Source organism: Talpa europaea (genome assembly GCF_964194135.1).
Source record: "Talpa europaea genome assembly, chromosome: 1".
Lineage (NCBI taxonomy): Eukaryota > Metazoa > Chordata > Mammalia > Eulipotyphla > Talpidae > Talpa > Talpa europaea.
The window spans coordinates 1,410,815-1,426,925 of record NC_140073.1 but is presented as its reverse complement, the minus strand read 5'-3'; positions in this window follow the sequence as shown (position 1 = coordinate 1,426,925).

The window sequence follows — 16,111 nt, the reverse complement described above, 5'->3', positions numbered from 1 at the left end:
CACGCACGCACCCGTGCTCAGGTGTCCCTCGTCAGGCATGCTGCCCCCACCCACGCGCCCTCCACGTTAGCAAGGTCAGGCCGCGGATACTCCCCAGTTTTGGATCTGTCTGCCGAGCTGTCTCCAAGCATGATGCTGGGGAGCAGCTGGGACCTGACTGTCCATCCTGACCTCCAAGACGCAGCAGTCACCCCGGACCCAAGCCCTGCTCGCCCGGGGCCCTCTGCGGCCCTCCGGCTGTCTGGGCCTGGGGCGCTGTGATCCAATCACAGGCCTGTGCCCCGTGGCAGGGGCCGCGGGACCACACGTCCGAGCCTGTTGCCAGCTGCGGGCCCTGGGCAGCTGCGAGGAGGCGGGAGGGGCGTAGGGGCCGTCTGGACACACGCCTGCACACGCCTCAAGCTTCAGGATGAGACACTTTTAAATGGTGAAGATGCTAATGAGAAATCCAGTTTCCAAACAGCCACAAGCGACCACAGTAATATTCCAGCGGAGGAGGAACTGGAATCTGGGGGAGGAACTGGAATCTGGGGGAGAATCTGGAATTTGGGGGAGGAACTAGAGTCTGGGGGAGGAACTGGAGTCTGGGGGAGGAACTGGAGTCTGGGGGAGGAACTGGAGTCTGGGTGATGCTGCAGGCCAGGGCGTTTGAAAGAACGGGACCCCGCAGGCTGTCTGCGGCGCGTGGGGAGCTGTTTCTCCAGCAGGGCCACAGCGGTGCTGCTGACCGGAGGCTGGAGGTGGAGCCGCCCACCCCTCCCGGACCGAGAGGCCCAGCTACCTGGAAGACAGGTGAGTCCTGCTGGGTGCAGTGAGCGCCCCCTGGAGGCCCGGGCAGGTGGGGCGGGCAGGTGGCCCCTGCCCAGCACTGGGCGCCTGGCCCTGCTCTCCTGGGGGCTCCGGCTCCGCCTCCTCCTACGTGGGGGCCCCTGGGCTGCTCACAAGGTGGCCTGGGCTGGGGTGGGGGGGCTGGGCTCTTGGGACCTCTGACACCCGACCTGATTTTTAGGCTAATGCACATTTCCTTTCCTCAGGCCTGCCAGGGTTTCGCGACCCCTGCAAGTTCAAACCGCGGGTGTACTGGAGAGACCCCGTTTTGCCAGTGCCTGCTGCGTGCCAGGCGGGGCTGAAATAGCTTTCTCTTTGATTTGTAATTTTAAAAATGCACTTGTTTTTTGGGCATCTGAACAGCCGTACGTATTTAATGCCTGCAAATTGGTGAGTCTGGAGATAAAGATGCCAGCCAGAGGGCCCCTGGCTCCGGGCTGGGCCGGTTCCTGGGGCCCGGGGGGACCCGCCGCTGCCAGCTCAGAGCCTGGTTAGGGGTCAGGACAGGACCGGAGAGCGGGAAAGCATGTGTGAGGGCAGCAGCAAGCAGCTGCCAGCGTGGGCCGCAGGGAAGATGGTGGCCGTCCTACCGGAGCATCAGCGGCGAGGGCGGGGCGGGGGCAGGGCGATGGGGGGGGCAGGGGCTGGAGCCTGCACCGAGGGGCTTTGCACACTTGTCAGGCCTGCAGGGGGAGGACCCCGCCCACGTGCCCCTTCCACACCTTGAACGAGTCTTGGGGCTCCCTGGTGCCCTTTCGTGCAAAGGGGTGGCCGGTGGGGCCCCAGAACTGTGGCTGGACGGTTCCCAGAGGGCAAACCCCAGACCTCTGCCCCTGAACATCAGCTCCTCATGGAACGAAAGCGGAGGAGCTGGCTCTTCCCGCCGCGCCTGGGGTCTGGGAGGCAGGGACTCAGTGCACACTGAGGGCCCCTCTGGATAGTGCCGGGCACCCCTCTGCTCCTCGCCCCCCAAATTGGAGACCTACTGACACCACAGGGCAGAAGAGGCCCCCCGCTCCCAGGGGCTCACCAGGAGCCAGGCCTGATGGGCGCCCTGCCCGCTGGTCGCTGCGGCCACGCAGAGCAGCTGCGGGGCCTGGCCCCTGAGCCCGCGCTGGGGACATCGGAAGGGTGTCGGCCTGGTCCAGAAGCGATGCCGCAAAAGTGCAGCCGGATGAGATGGAAAACGATGGGCCGGCGGCTCCCTCGCGGCTCATCTCCCCATTCCAGCGCTGTTTGCAGACCAGGCACTACTTGGTGTCCCTGATGCAAACTCTGCGTCTTGCCAAGAGGCTCGGGAGGGCAAGGCCGGCACTCCCAGGGGACGCATAAATCTGCATCCCAAATGCGCCTGCTGCCTCCTCCTCAGCTGCAGTGCCAGAGAAAGTGCCTCTTACTGTATTTTTATTCGTTTCCTACAAAGGCCAAGAATCCTGCTGTCTGGTTGCTTGACCATGGGGGCACGCGGACACTCGACCCAGAGTTGATGCCAAAGTGCCTTCAAGAAGGAGCTGGGGTCCTTCCAGGCGGGCAGGGGTCCGAAGCGAACCGCATTGCGCCGTGCGCTGCACCCTCTCCTGCCGGGAGCTGCACACAGGAACCCCTTGGCGCCCCTCTGTGTCTCCTCAGCACCCTGGACTAGTAAGCGGACACAGCAACCTGTGCTCACTTTCTGCCTCTCTGCTGCCACGGAAGGGACGGGGTCACTGGCCAAGGTCGTGCTGCAGGTATTTGTTAATACTGTTCCAGACTTAGGTTTCAAAGAAGGGACTTTGGACAGGCTGGACATGCAAGGCCGGATCTGGCCCTCCAGCTCTCTGGGAGAACCACAACCAGGCAGGTGGCCAACCAGGAGGGTGTCCATAGAAGTTGTGATTTCTAGAACCTACTGAGGGCTATGCAGCAGTGGTCAGCTGCTGCTGCTGGTCACCCTGTCGGTACCCAAGGAGCCAGTGGCCAAGAGCCCCACCCCCACGGCCATGCCCTTCAGCAGAATCACAGCGCCCCGAGAGTACGATTGGACAATGCTGCTTTGCTTACAGCACCCGCGCGCAAGGGAGTCTGGGGAGTGCAGATTTATCTTTCTGGCTTGTCACACCGCAGGCCGCCCAGCACAGCAGGTGACCTCCAGGGGTAGGGAGTCTACGGGAGTTGATCTTTCACCAAAATGAACCTCTCACCTGTAGCGCACGCTTCTGGGACATGCAGGACAAACTTCTTCACTCTTCTGGGGCCAGGGACCACTCTCCATGGGGACCTAGTCACCCTTCCCTGAAGGGCCCTTCTCTGGGCTCAGGGGAGCCCCCCCCAGCTTTCCCTGGCTCCATTCCTCACACTCCGCCTCCTTTCTGGAGTTTGGGAAGCAAACCTGTACTCCACAGTGCTCAGCCCAGAGCACGGCGGGGCTCTCACCTCTTTGTCCTGGCCTTCATACTTCCGTGAATGCAGCCCAAGCTTGGGGCAGCCCAGCGTTACAGTCAACCATGCTCAGAGAGGTTGACCTCTCGGCCGCCACGGTGGGGTGGGTGAGGGCCACAGTGCCCGTGCCGGCTCCTGCAGACTTGGCTGGCTCTCCGCTTGGACGGAACTGGGGGACGTGGGGCAGGGGGATGAGGCAGGGGGATGAGGCAGGAGGAGGGGTTCACCCTGGGCACTTGCTACTTCACTCATTTATTTTGCACAGAGTGACCAGACGAGCCTACACCCGCCAGACGTCTGTGGGAGTTTCACGCGCGTTTAATCCAGGAAAAGCCATGGGCAGTGCAGTGAGCAGCCTGGGGGCAGGTGTGCCATAGAAACATCCAATTCTTGCATCAAATGTGACTATTAAGATTTCAAGTCAAAGCAGAAATGGATTCACTGGAGTCGTTCATGAAGATCTCATTACGTGGACATTTCCTAGAAGGCATGCGGGACGCGGGCGCGGGTTTTACTTGCTGCCATTCGGTCCCCGGAGCCCCCATGTCTGACAAGCAGCAGCCAAGTCGCAATGCTTGTAAAGTGGGGGGGGGGAGGGGAGGGGAGACGGGGCGGGGAGGGAAAGGGAGGGCACGCCTTCTGTGTGCCCTGCCCCTGGCCTCATGGGGCGCCTCCCGGACCCCCACACCTGACGGGCCTCGCTCTGGGGGCTCTGCCGGCAGCCGCGCTCAAGTGGGCACAGGGCCTCCTGCCCAGGCTGTTCCACGCAGGTGGATGCCCTGGGGGCGTCACGGCCTTCTGGGTCTTGCTCATCATCATGTGTGTTCTGGGTGCCGCTGAGCTCCTGGCACCCCCGGCTCGCCCCCCCTCCCCCAGCTCCCCACGGGGCAGGCCCTCAGCCCGGACCTTCTCTGACCTCAGGCGCTCGCGGGCTGCCGGGGGCGGCTGTGGGCTCATCCCCTGGGCTCCGGGAGCCCCTGACCGCTTTGCTGCTGCAGCAACTCCTTGGGAGAGAGCGGCGCGGGGACTGCGGGTGTCCCGGGCGCGATGAGGTTACTCACGGCAGCTGCCATGGGCCCCGCGATGCTGGCGTCTCAGAGTAAGTCAGGAAACATGCAGACGGGCACCCCCAAAGTACCCGCTTGAGGTGAACACGCCTTGAGGAAGCCACCGAGCCAGGTCACCACAAGGGCCGCCTTCCCAAGGGGCACCGAGCCTAAGGACCCTGGAGGCCCTGTCCACCCGTCTGTCCATCCTTCTGTGGATTCACAGGAGGAACAGCTGGGCCCTGGGACTGGGGGCTGGGCAGGCTCGGGGGTGCCGGCATCTCCCCCACTTGGCAGGCAGGACGCTCCGGGATGTGAGATGGACCCCGAGGGGCCCCAGCCACGCAGGAGCATCCACCTCCCAGCGCCCACGCAGCCCTCCCGCCCGGCTCTTGCTCAGGCGTCCTCAGCTCTGACCTCTGAGACACCGGCCTCGTCCCTCCACCCCCCGCCATGGCGCCAGCCCACAGGGCAGGTTCTCTGTCAACTCCGACTCTGGAGACAGTAAAGGAGTGAGGAGTGTCCCGGAGCCCTCGGGGGCTTTTCCGGCCTTTAAGGCTCTTTCTGCGCCAACTGCTGTGGGGCGAGCCGGCAGGCTGGCGAGGCGGGGGCTGTGGGGTGGAAGACCCAGCCCCAGCGAGTCTTTGCTTTCTCCCTGGGCTCTCCTCTCTGGCTCTGTCCGCTGGTCCTGCCTCTCTGTGGTCCCTCGTCCTCATAGTCCTTCCGCCATAGCCCTCCCTGTCTGCGTGACGCCGCCCTTATAGGATCAGGCTCCAGGCTCAGGTACGCCCGCTCACGCACGCCAGCCCCCCAGGCACCCACCGTCAGGCCCGGTGCCCTGCGCCCACGCCCCCAAGCGCCTCCTGCATTCAAGGCCGCAGCGAGAGCCACGGAGGCCAGCGGTGCAAAGGCCTGACCAGCTCCCTTACCCACACCACCTTGACCAGCCGGCCTGGCTGCTGTCAGTTCTCGGCGTCTGTGCCACCTCGGCGGCTCTCGGAATGGCTGAAGAAAGAGAGAAACCAGGCCTCATCCTGCCAGGCTCCTGGCTTCGCCCTCGCCTCCCTTTGCTTGTCTTAGGTCAGCGCTGGAGCCCCCGCCTGAGCCTGCCCTGCTGGCCCCTGCTCCCCGGCTCCTGCAGGGAAAGCCATCAGCCGCCCAGTACCTGTTCATTGAGGACCTACTGTGTTCCGTGCTTTTCTGGGCCCTGCATCTGCACGGACGAGCAAGAGAGCTTTGCATTCTAGTAATCAGAGGCCGGAGAGGCACATGGCTGTGGTGCCCTGGGCAGGCAGGAGGCGGCGGGGGAGATGGCGCCACTCCAGCCCCACCCTCCCCTGCCCCACACCGGGACTCCCTCCCTGCGGCCTCGCTGTCTGTCGCTTGCTGATCTGCCTGCCTGCTGTCGGGAGGACCCCGGGGGAGGGCCTGGAGGGGAGCGGAAATGCCCCCCACGTTCCTTGCGTTTCCACGGACGAGAAGCCCTTGCAGCGCTCAGTGCTCCTCGGGCTCCGCGGCGGTTCCTCTGCAGCTTCTAGAACAGGGCGACGCGGGAGGGAGAGGCCGGAAGGCGCCGGCACTCGGGCCCTTTTCCCTGTCCTGGCCAAGCAGGAGACCCTGGGGCCTCAGCGGCCTGGGAGGGAGGTGTGGCCCCGAGAAGGAGAGACGGGAGGGGCGGCCGCCCCTGCACTGCGGCGTGGGTGACTCTGACCGGCGGCTCCTGAGCGCTGGGGGCAGCCGGCAGCCGGAGGGGGATGGAGGGGCAGTGGGGCGGGGTCACGGGCTCCTCCGGGGCCGCCCGCAGGGACCTGTCCACCTGTCCTTCCTTGAGAACCCCTGCAAGCTGCCCCACCGCCGTCCCGTGTGAGGCAGGAGTGAGGCAGGCACAGAGGCCCTGGCGTCAAGGGAGAGCTCGCCCCGGAGCTGCCCTTCGGAGCCTGGGCTTGTGCCCCCCCAGGCGGCCAGGTGTCTGGGCTCCAGGCCAGGCCGTGTGCCTCGCCTCCGCCCATCCAGGTCCCACATCCCCGCCGGCCCGCAGCGCTGTGGGGTCGCTGGTCACAGCTATTAGAGGCGCAGCAGGGGGCCCCTGCCTCTGCCCCAGGTCTGCCCTGCGGCTGCGCGGGAGGAAGCTGTGAGCAGCACCAGCCTGCCGGTGGCGGGCAAAGGTGAGCTTTTTCTGGACACTCGCTATCCGGTGAGGATTTCCTTGGGGGAACCCGAGGCTAAAAGACAGAGTGAGAAGAGGAGAAAGTGAAGGTGCTGGGGCCTGTCTTCCGCGGGGCGGGGGCGCCTGTAGGGCGGCTGCGGAGAGGCTGGTGTTGGAGGAAGGCAGAAGGTGCCAAGTGGGGCCCGTTCCCTCCCGGTGGGGGTCTGGGACTGGGGCTGGGGGGCCATTATGCCCGCACAGCTCCCTCCACCTGCCCTGACATCGCGTGTCAGGGCATCCGGGCGACGGCTGGACTCCGGCTCCCCCTCTCGAGGGCAACATGAGTCCCAGCAACCACTGCTTCCTGCTCTCGGCCCCTTCCCGCCACTCCCCTGCAGAGGCAAAAGGCAAGGGCTTGCTCTGGCTCTTGCTCTTTCTCCTTATCTTTTTGTAAATCAGGCGGGACGTGCACGCGTGCATGGTGTGCACAGCCTGCATTTAACGTGCACACATCCAAGAATCTGCGTCCATAGATCGCTGGGTGTGCACCTTCTGCCACATAGCACAAAAGTCCCCTAAAGACCAACAAGAATCCTCACTCCCACCTTCCCCAGCTCCTCAAAGGCATCTGCTGGGTAAAGTCCGTCAGTATTTACATTCGCTGAACTTCTGAACAAACACCGCTTCCAACGCAAACTCTCGACCCCTCCATCCTGGGCACTACCTGGAGGATGGTGGGCGCTCCCCTCTCTTTGAGTCGGCAATTCCTTTCTCATCTTCTCAGATCAGCGGTGCTCCAAAGTTTGCACATTATTTATTTGTGTTCCTGCAACTGGGTCGATAGTGTCTGCTTTTGAGTCAAGGGTGACTACGTTTTCCTTGTACAACTTTTTTGTTTTTCCTGGGATTAATACTTGCCTTTCTTTTCAAAAGTTGCTTTGTTTTCTTTCCCGCCCACGGTGAAATCTTCCACACCTCCAGCGCCTACCCCCCCCGCCCCCCCCCCACCAGCTCAAGCCCCTCAGGTCACCTCAGTTCCTCTCCTCTGAAACCTTTCCCCCGGGATCTGTCCACCCCCCTGCTTCCATCTGGCTCTTTGCTCTCCGGCCCCGACAGCTGGGCCCGAGAGCTGGGCAGGGCTGGGGGGAGGGGTCCCCATTCATTGCACGGATCCTCAGCCCTGGCTCAGTTGGTATCTTCTGACCCCCGGTGCGCCTTCACCTTGGCAACACTCTCATCTGAGGGAAAGTTCAGCCCTGGCCCAAATCCGTCTTCTGAAGGAACCCCAGCCATGACGCGCATTTCCGGGGCCCCCTTACCCCTGGCCACACCCCTGAGACGCCGTCCCATCTCCTGGCCACGCGGCACCCCTGTGCGCTTCGCCCTCCCTCCCATCCCTGCGGGCGAAACCCCAGCACCTTCACCCCAGAGGCCAGCCCCTGCCCTCGCCTGTTTCAGGCCGTCTCTGGCTTTTGAACTTGGCCTCGCTGGCCCTTCTCCCCCCGCTGCCCTCCGCAGGGCACGTATCACTGACTTCACCGCCCTTCCTGGGAACATGAGGCGACAGCCCGCGGCACCCACCTCGACCGCCCGCAGCCTGTGCTGGGTAAATAGCTCACGAGTCGTGGTGCCGCCCTCCTGTGTCACAGGGGGTCTTCGGAGCCGTTCTCCGCCCAGATGGGCTCTGAGGAACCAGGGTGGGAGGGTGGGGGGGTGGGACGTGGCCGCGACTCCGGGAGACCCTGCCAGACAGCTTCTGTTTGCACTCGGTCTGCGCACACTCAGCCTGGCCCGAACCACTCCAGGAAGTGGCTGGGTGAGAACACCCCCTAATCCTGGGGTAAGAACACCCCGAATCTTGGAGCTAGACGCCTTCTGGGGTTTGGGTATTTATTGTCTGTCTCAGACAGGAGCGTCTGCTAGTTTGGGGCATCGCTGACCAAGCACCGGCAGAAGCCCCCCTCCCGCATCGTCTCCACCGGCCTCCTTTCCACAGGCAGCTTTGGAGGCTCCGTGTCCGAGGGGGCAGGGGATGCCCGCGCAGTGCCAACAGCCTGTGCGCCCGGTGCCTCTGCCCACGGCCGCCCGTGAGGCAGTTTAGCTGCCGTCTGTGAGGCAGTTTAGCCAATTTTATTCTCAGAGATTTTGAGGTGCTTAAAAGAAGGCGCCGCTGCGGAACGTCCCGGGCTGGGGGTGTCGCCGCAGCGTGATCACTACGGGGCCGGTTCCAGGCTCCGGGACGAGGGCCTGTCTATTTTCTGATGGCCCAATTTCTCAAAATAGGTGGCGTGTGAGCAGACTCTGGCCCAGATCGCCCAACTGGGCCCTTGGGTCTGAGGCAGCATCAGCTGCAACCTTCAGCTCAACCCAGGTGGTGAGCGGGCCCCCGCCAGGCCCCCGGAGCCGGCTCGAGGTCAAGGACTCACCCACGCCAGGGCCGTGGCAGAGGCTCCAGTCGGCCCGTCTGACGGCGCCGTTGAACGCAGAGAACGCGGAATTCTATGACGGATTTATAGGCGCGCCCAGAAAAACACGGCATTCTCCTTCCCGGTGCCGGCGGCATGGGGGGGCCGTCTGCCTGCCCGCCCTGCAGGACACCGGCCTCAGTCACCTGATGCTCCCGGGATGGCGAGGCTGCCTTGGGGATTGGAGAGCGGCTGGCGGCAGAGGTGACCGAGACGCACTGGGGTGGCCACTTGGGAGGGACAAGGGGCCCTCAGCTTTGGCTGAGCCCTCACGTCCAGTCGCCCCTAAATTCCCTTGCAGCCCTGGAGACCCCTGCTTAGGGGAGGGCTGGATGCATCAAGGACAAAGATCTACTCAAGGTCAGCTGCATCTGGCTTGCTCCCGGGCTCCCTGAGCCTTAGTGAGGAGGGCTGCCTTGTCCCGTCCTCCACACTGCCCCCCAACCTGGACCAGGGCTGGATGGGGCTTCCAGGCAGTGGTTCCGGGCAGTGGTATCCGCGCGCTGAACGCGTGCCCGGCACTGGCGCCTCAGGCGGAGAATCTGTAGCAGAACTAGGTCGGGGTCTCGGGGAACCTACTGGCCCTGGGGGGTACTGGTCATACCTATGGGGTCTCACAGCAGCCCCCACCCCCAGGCATCCTCAGTGTCCAGGGAGACACTCCCGTCTGAACAATTAGAGTCTCCATGTCAACCTGCAAGATCCCGAAAGCGAGGGAATCCTCGTGCCCTCCCCCGCCCGGTCCCTGCCCTCCCCCGGCCATGCCTGGCCATCGCCCTGGCCCTGCCCATCACAGGGGTCCTCCTGGCTCTGGTCGGACGCAGCAGGCCGTCATTATTTTATTTACCTGTGGCTGACCTCGCCTGACCCCTCTCCAGGAGGCCATGTGAGAAGGCTGGGCGCGAACACGGCTCGCTGGGGGGCGGCAGGTGGCCTCGCCTCAGGGAGGGAAGGGGAGAAAACGGTCTGACCGCAGCGCCCCTCCGAAAGACCACGTGAGGCCGGCCGTCTCCCTGAGCCTTGCCGTGGGCCTCCCGGTCCACGGAGCCAGCTGACCATCATGTGACGTAGGACACGCGGGCCACAGGTCCCTGGTCGAGTGACCGCGGCAACGGCGATCAGCCCGCTGACTGCTGGCCTCTGGGGCAGTGGCGCGGAGGAGTCTTCGGGCCTGGGCTGGGCTGGCCGGGGCACGCAGCAGCTGACTGAGGCGCAGGCCCAAAGCCACACAAGACCAAGGCTCCCCTGACTCTGGCGTGGTTTCGCCGGGTCGCACCCCCTCAGGAGAGACCCCGCCGGCTGCTCGGCCCCCACACTCGCGGCTCCAGGGGCTCACGCAAGCGTCGAGCTGCAGTTTGTGAATCGCCACGTACACTTGCATTATGGCCTCTAATGTTTGACTCTCTAAGCGCACTTAGACTGACCCAAATCTCCCCCCAGGTGTGGTGCTTGTGGACAGAGAAACAAAAAGAAGCTTCCGACGTTGTCTTGAATGCCAGGCGGCCCATGCCCGGCGGGTCGTCTGCCGGCCGCCGCCACCCTTGGTTTCAGGCCGACTCGTGTTCTAAGTCACCTGCTTCCTGACGCCTTCTGGACGCTTTCCCCACTGGCGGCGACATGCGTCCGCTCGCGCCTCTCTGAGGGTGACCCACTTCCCCTCCAATTCTGGGACGAGCTGGGCTCCCCATTAATCATGGTGACCTCGCTCCTCCTCCCTCGCGCTAGGAGAGAGACGCGCGGCCCACGCCTCCCGGGCTCGGGGCGGGCGGCCCCTCCGAGTGAGGGTGTGGGGGGGCCCCACCTCTGGGGGGCCTGGGGGGCCTCCAGGTACCTGAGCCTGAGCTGGGCCTCGTAACCTCAGGCCAGTCCTTTCTGCTTCCGTCTCACAGGCTGGGAATGGGGGGAAAGGGCTTCTCTCTGCTGTGCTCAGTGTCCTTTGGGGGCCAAACCAGGAGAGCCAGACTCCCCAGAGAGCCCGCGGGCTGCGGCCTCTGCAGCCGGGCGCTGGAAGGAGAGAGAAGCCCGGCGCAAGTGCGTTGGGGTTTGAGTTTGAAGCAGATCTGGCCAGAGGTGCCCAGAGGGCCCAGCCCTGGGGGCAGCAGACCCAGTTCAGGAAGCAGGCTGCGGGGCTGCGGGGCTGCGGGGCTGTGGGGCTGCGGGGCGCAGAGCTGCGGGGCGCAGAGCTGCGGGGCGCAGAGCTGCGGGGCTGGGGGACTGGGGGGCTGCGGGGCTGTGGGGCTGCAGGGCTGGGTGCTACAGGGTCGTCTGCCCCCTGCCCTCCCTCTCACATCAGCCCAAGCTGGTCGTGGTCCCCAGCTGCCCACAGCGTGTCCGTCCGCAGCAGTGGCCTGAGAGCAGGGCTCACCAGGGCCCGGGGCGGGCGGCTGGTCAGTAGGTGGCGCCAGGCCCTGTGGGAGGAGGACGTGGAGGCAACTGACCTGGGCGCTCAGCCTGGACAGTGGCGCTCACAGCCAGAGGCTCCGGGAGGGCTGGGAGCGTGGCCTGGAGCGCAGGCAGGCGTTGCTGGGCGCTCCCCAACATGGGCCAGCAGCACACGGGAACAGGGCTGTGGCTGGCGCTGGGGGTTCTGCCAGGAAACACTCCGGGAGGAGGCTGGGGAGCCGGAGGGGGGCTGCTCTGTGGAGCCGGAGACTGGGGCTCTGGGCGCCTGCGGGCTGCGCTCACTGCTCTGGGCCTCCTGCATCCGCAGATACCCAGGCCCAGCGCACAGGACCTACACCCAGAGGGCGGAGGGCGAGGGTGCAGGCCTGGGCCCTCCCCGTAAATCTCTGCCCTCCGCTGCCCCAGCCCCACCTCCAAACCCCCTCTGCCAGGAAAGTGGTCCTGGACCCTCAGCCCCAGCGCCAGGCGGCCGAGAGCTGGGCTCCCTGCTCCCTCCCTCCTCCGTGGGTCTCCCTGCACAGGCCTGCAGGGCACGGAGCCTTCCCTAGGCTCTGCAAAGCTGGGCTGGAGGGTTTGGGCTGCCAGCCTATACTGGGGACCCCACGGGTGGGTCCACAGCACAGCGACTTGCTGCGACTGGAACAGGAGGCGGCGGGAGGGCGTCTCAACACGGGGATCCCAGCCCTGAGCCCTGGTGGGGGCCAGGGAGGCTCGGGAATCTGCCCCTCTGACAGCCACTGGCCCCAGCTGAATGGCCCCTGTGCGGGGCTCCCCGAGATGCTGCTCCCAGAGGGTGCTCCCCCTGCATGGAGTGCTCCCCACAGGGCTCCCGCCGTCCCTGACCTGGAGTTCCTTTGTCAGATGCTCCCTGCCCTGTGCTCCCACTCAGTGCTCCGTCCGCCGCTCTCCTCCCTGAGCTCCGAGTCCACTTCCTGCCCTGCCAGGCTCCTGCCCAGGCCCCTGCCCAGGCCCCCGCCTGCCTCACAGCCCTGGTCTGTGGGGGAGGAAGTTTCCATCTTGCAGGAGCCTCAGAGAGGGCAGCGAGCTGGGGGCCTGCGATTAACCCTCCGGATAAAACAGCTTGTGAATGGCATTCGCTCATGAATTGCTTTGCGGGGTGTGGCTGCACCCCCATTCAGAGCCTATTCAGCCCCTCACCCGAGGCCCCCCTTCTGCTGGCTGGTTCGGCCCAGCGCAGCCCCAGCTGGCTGCAATGCCTGGCACACAGGCCCCGAGTGGCCTTTGTCTTTCTGGGGGCGTAATTGCAGGTCTCGGAAAACGTGACTTCAAGATTCGTGAGGCCCTCGTGCTCTCCAACAGCGTGGGCGGGTGGGGGGGCGGGAGGGCAGGGGGAGGGCAGGGAGGGGGCGGGAAGAGCAGAGAGGGGGCAGGAAGGGCCGGGAGGGGCAGAGAGACTCCTGCAGGAGCATCCCTGTGCAGTAGCGCCCCAAGTGCCCGGCCTTCTCCTGGGAAGGGGGGCTGGAGGGGGACAAGAAGGTCCCCCCTGCCTGCAGTGATCAGTCTCGTGGCTCTTGGTCACCCGTTCTTCCCTCAGCCCAGCCAGCTGCCCTCCCCAGGGCGGCCCAGAGACCCCGGGGCTGTGCTGCCCCAGGGGTAGGTGTGAGCCCTGTGCTCCTCAGCCTCGGGGCGGCTGCTGCCTGTGCATAGGGCGCCCTGTCCTGCCCCCGGGGACTGCTAGCAGCGTCGGAGGAGCCTGTGCTGTGGCCGGGAGACCAGGAGCCAGCAAGCAGGCACCTGGGAGGTCCCAGGCAGTCTAGAGGGGAGCCTGACAGGGTGACTTCGGCCTCCAGGGAAAAGTATCCCACAGAAACTTCCAGTCCTGTGGGAGGGATGTTTTTAGGGTCACGGGTGGGACTGAATGATCCGAGATGGCCGGTCTGCCAACTCTCGAAAACCTGCGTCGCCATGGAGATGGGAACCCCGGCTGTGACCCTCCCCTCCCTGCCCCAGGCACCCCCACGTCCCTCCTGGGGACTGTCCAGATCCTGTCTGTCCAGATGCTGGACCTCTGGCCTAGCCATGGCCCTGGCAGCACGAGGTCACTCCCGTGACCAGGCTCAGGGTCACCCCAGGAATGTGTCCATTTGCTTCTCTGGGACAGAGGTGGCGAGAGTGGGCTGCTGGCCCCCACCCCGCCCCCAAGACCTGGGAGCTGGTGTGCTCGGCCTGGCCTGGCCTGGCGTGCCCAGGTCACGTCCACACTGCGAGGCAGGCCCAGGGTGGACTCTGGGCCCGCTGACGCAGAGGCAGCGTCCCGTGCCCTGGCCTGTCCCGCACCCCGAAGGCGCTTGCTGGACCAGGCTCAGAGTGCCTGGAGCGAGCCCCCAAGGGTCATGTCTGCAGGGCGGGGCAGGCCGCAGCAACGATCGCCTTGCAACACCGAGATGCCAGCACCAGCGGTGCCCTACCTGCCCCCCCACACACACACCCTGCCCGCGTCCTGGTTACCCACCTGGCCTGGAGCTGGCTGCAGAGCAGTGCCTGGCCCACCTCCTCCAGCAGTCACGAGGGCCACGCCTGAGCAAGGGCGGCAAGCGGGTCTGTCCTGGCTCCGGGCCAGGGTCTGGTGGGTGCTGACGGGGAGTGTCCGGGGGGTGTCGCTGGACTTGGCTGGAGTGGCCGAGGGAGAGCTGACTGGTGCGCCCCGCGTCCCCCTGGAGGTGGGGCCGGCCACCCCCTCTGTGAGCCGCTGTCTCGAGGCCCAGGTCGCCGTCAGGGCCCGCCTGGCTCATTCGGCTTGCGGCTCTCTGGCCTCCTGCACCGTGCGTCCAGGCCTCTTCCGCGCTGCGCTGACTCCCGGCAGCTTTGTCTTAGAATAAACGTTCTCCGTTTACCTTCCTCTTCTTCTGGGACCCCCTCCATGAGATGACGTTGTTCAAGTTGTCCCAAAGGGCTCCCCCGGCCCCCATTGCTTTTCTGTGTTGCTCTGTCCCGTGCCCCAGCGCGGGCCTCCAAGTTGACCACGTCTCTCCTCCGCTCCCGCCTGCTGAGGCCGCCACCCCGCGAGCTCCGCCGGAGCCGGAGCGCCACTTTGCAGGCGCAGCCCGTGCCTCTCCTGGGTTCATTGCGGTTTGACGTCCTTTGCTTTCCCCCTGCGCTGCTAAGCGTTGCCGGCGGCCACCTTGAGCCCCGTCCCTCGCTGTCCTCGGCTCTGCCGGGGTGAGCTGCTCGCGGGGGTTTCCCCAAACTCCAGCAAGCAATCGCCTCGGTATTTAAAAATCATGTTCACTGGGGCCTCCCCGGTGGCGCAGCGGTTGAGCGCTGGGTTGCGAAGCTGCCCGCGGCCTCTGCAGCGCCTGCTCGATCCCCGGCTGCACCGGCCACCGGAGGAGGGTCCCACATGGCGCGCAGACCTCTCCTGCCGCCCGCTGCTCCCCTCAGCAGTGTCCTTCGGTCCTTCTGCCTGCTCTGCTCCCCGCTCTGGCTCTGGTGAATCCTCTCACCCTCCCGCGCTTCTGACTGTACCCAGTGCTTGGATAAACAAAACAAACAAACAAACAAAATAAATAAATAAAAAACATGCCTCTATTAAAAAAAAAAAAAATCACGTTCAGTAAGTTAAAGCAGCCATCTTGCCCAGGACCTCCAAGCTGAAGACGGTGTCACGCTTTGTTTAAAAAAATTACCAAGCCTTAGCGACAAAAATGAAACCTATGACTAAAACCACATTGTCCTTGTTTCAAAGTAGCATAAAACGCTTAATTACCCGGTTTCAAAGTTAAACTCCCCTTTCTGCTGGTGTGTGAACCACCCCGCGTGTTCCAGGGCCCGCCGGTGAAGTCAGCTCCGGGAACCCTCCTGCGGGGCTTCTGGACTCCAGAGCCTCTTCTGGGCCTTTTTTAAGAATTGTCTCTGGCTTCCAGTGTGTCTGGGTGAACGTGTAATAGTAATGATGATAACTAACATTTACTGAGCTGTTTACTAACCAGTTTTCTAAGACACTTCTCTAAGTCCTTCCTCTGGGGTGAATTTGGAGCCACTGCAATATTTTCCTCCATTCTACAGGTGAGGAAACGGTGCTGCATAGAAAGTTAGTAACTTAAGGTCACACAGGTAAACTTAGGATGACCCGGAATTTAAATACAGGTAGTTTGAGGGCACACCTGTGCTGACGCAGTGTGACCTCAGGGTTGAAGAAGGGGTGGATGCGTGGTTGGGCAGCTGGATGGCTGGAGCCATGGCTGGTGGGCGAGGGGCGGATGGTTGGCCGGCGGGGAGACGGATGACGAAGGCATGGATGGATGGCCGGGTAAGTGACGGATGGATGATGAGGAACGACGCAGGGATGGATGGATGGAAATCAAGAACAGGAGGCGTGCCTCGGGTGACCTCTAACCCCGCCTCCCTCTCCCTGAGCAGCCTGCACTGAAACGCAGACACAGGCGGGGCTGGCCCAGGAACGGCGTCCAGAGCGGAGTGGCGTCCTGTGTGACCTGGGACCGGCTGCCGTTGAAATCACAGCTGGGACAGGAGGCCCCGGGGGTGACAGCAGCCCCGGCTGAGCCTGCCGCCCGGCCGCAGCCCGAGCCTCATGGCCTGAGACCTGACGTCCAGCTGCCCTCCGGGGACGACGGGCGTGAGGGCTGAGCGACCCCTGCGTGGATTTCCTTGGCCCAAGGGGGAGGCCCGATGCTCCAGGAACAGGAATGTCAGGAGGTGGGAGGCTGAGCTTACAGGTATTTATCACCATCTCTCAATTGGCTTTTAACAAGCAAATTTCAGCAGCCAATTAAGTCATAATGGACTGTTAGGATCGCTAATTGTTGTGTATTTAACGGGAGAAA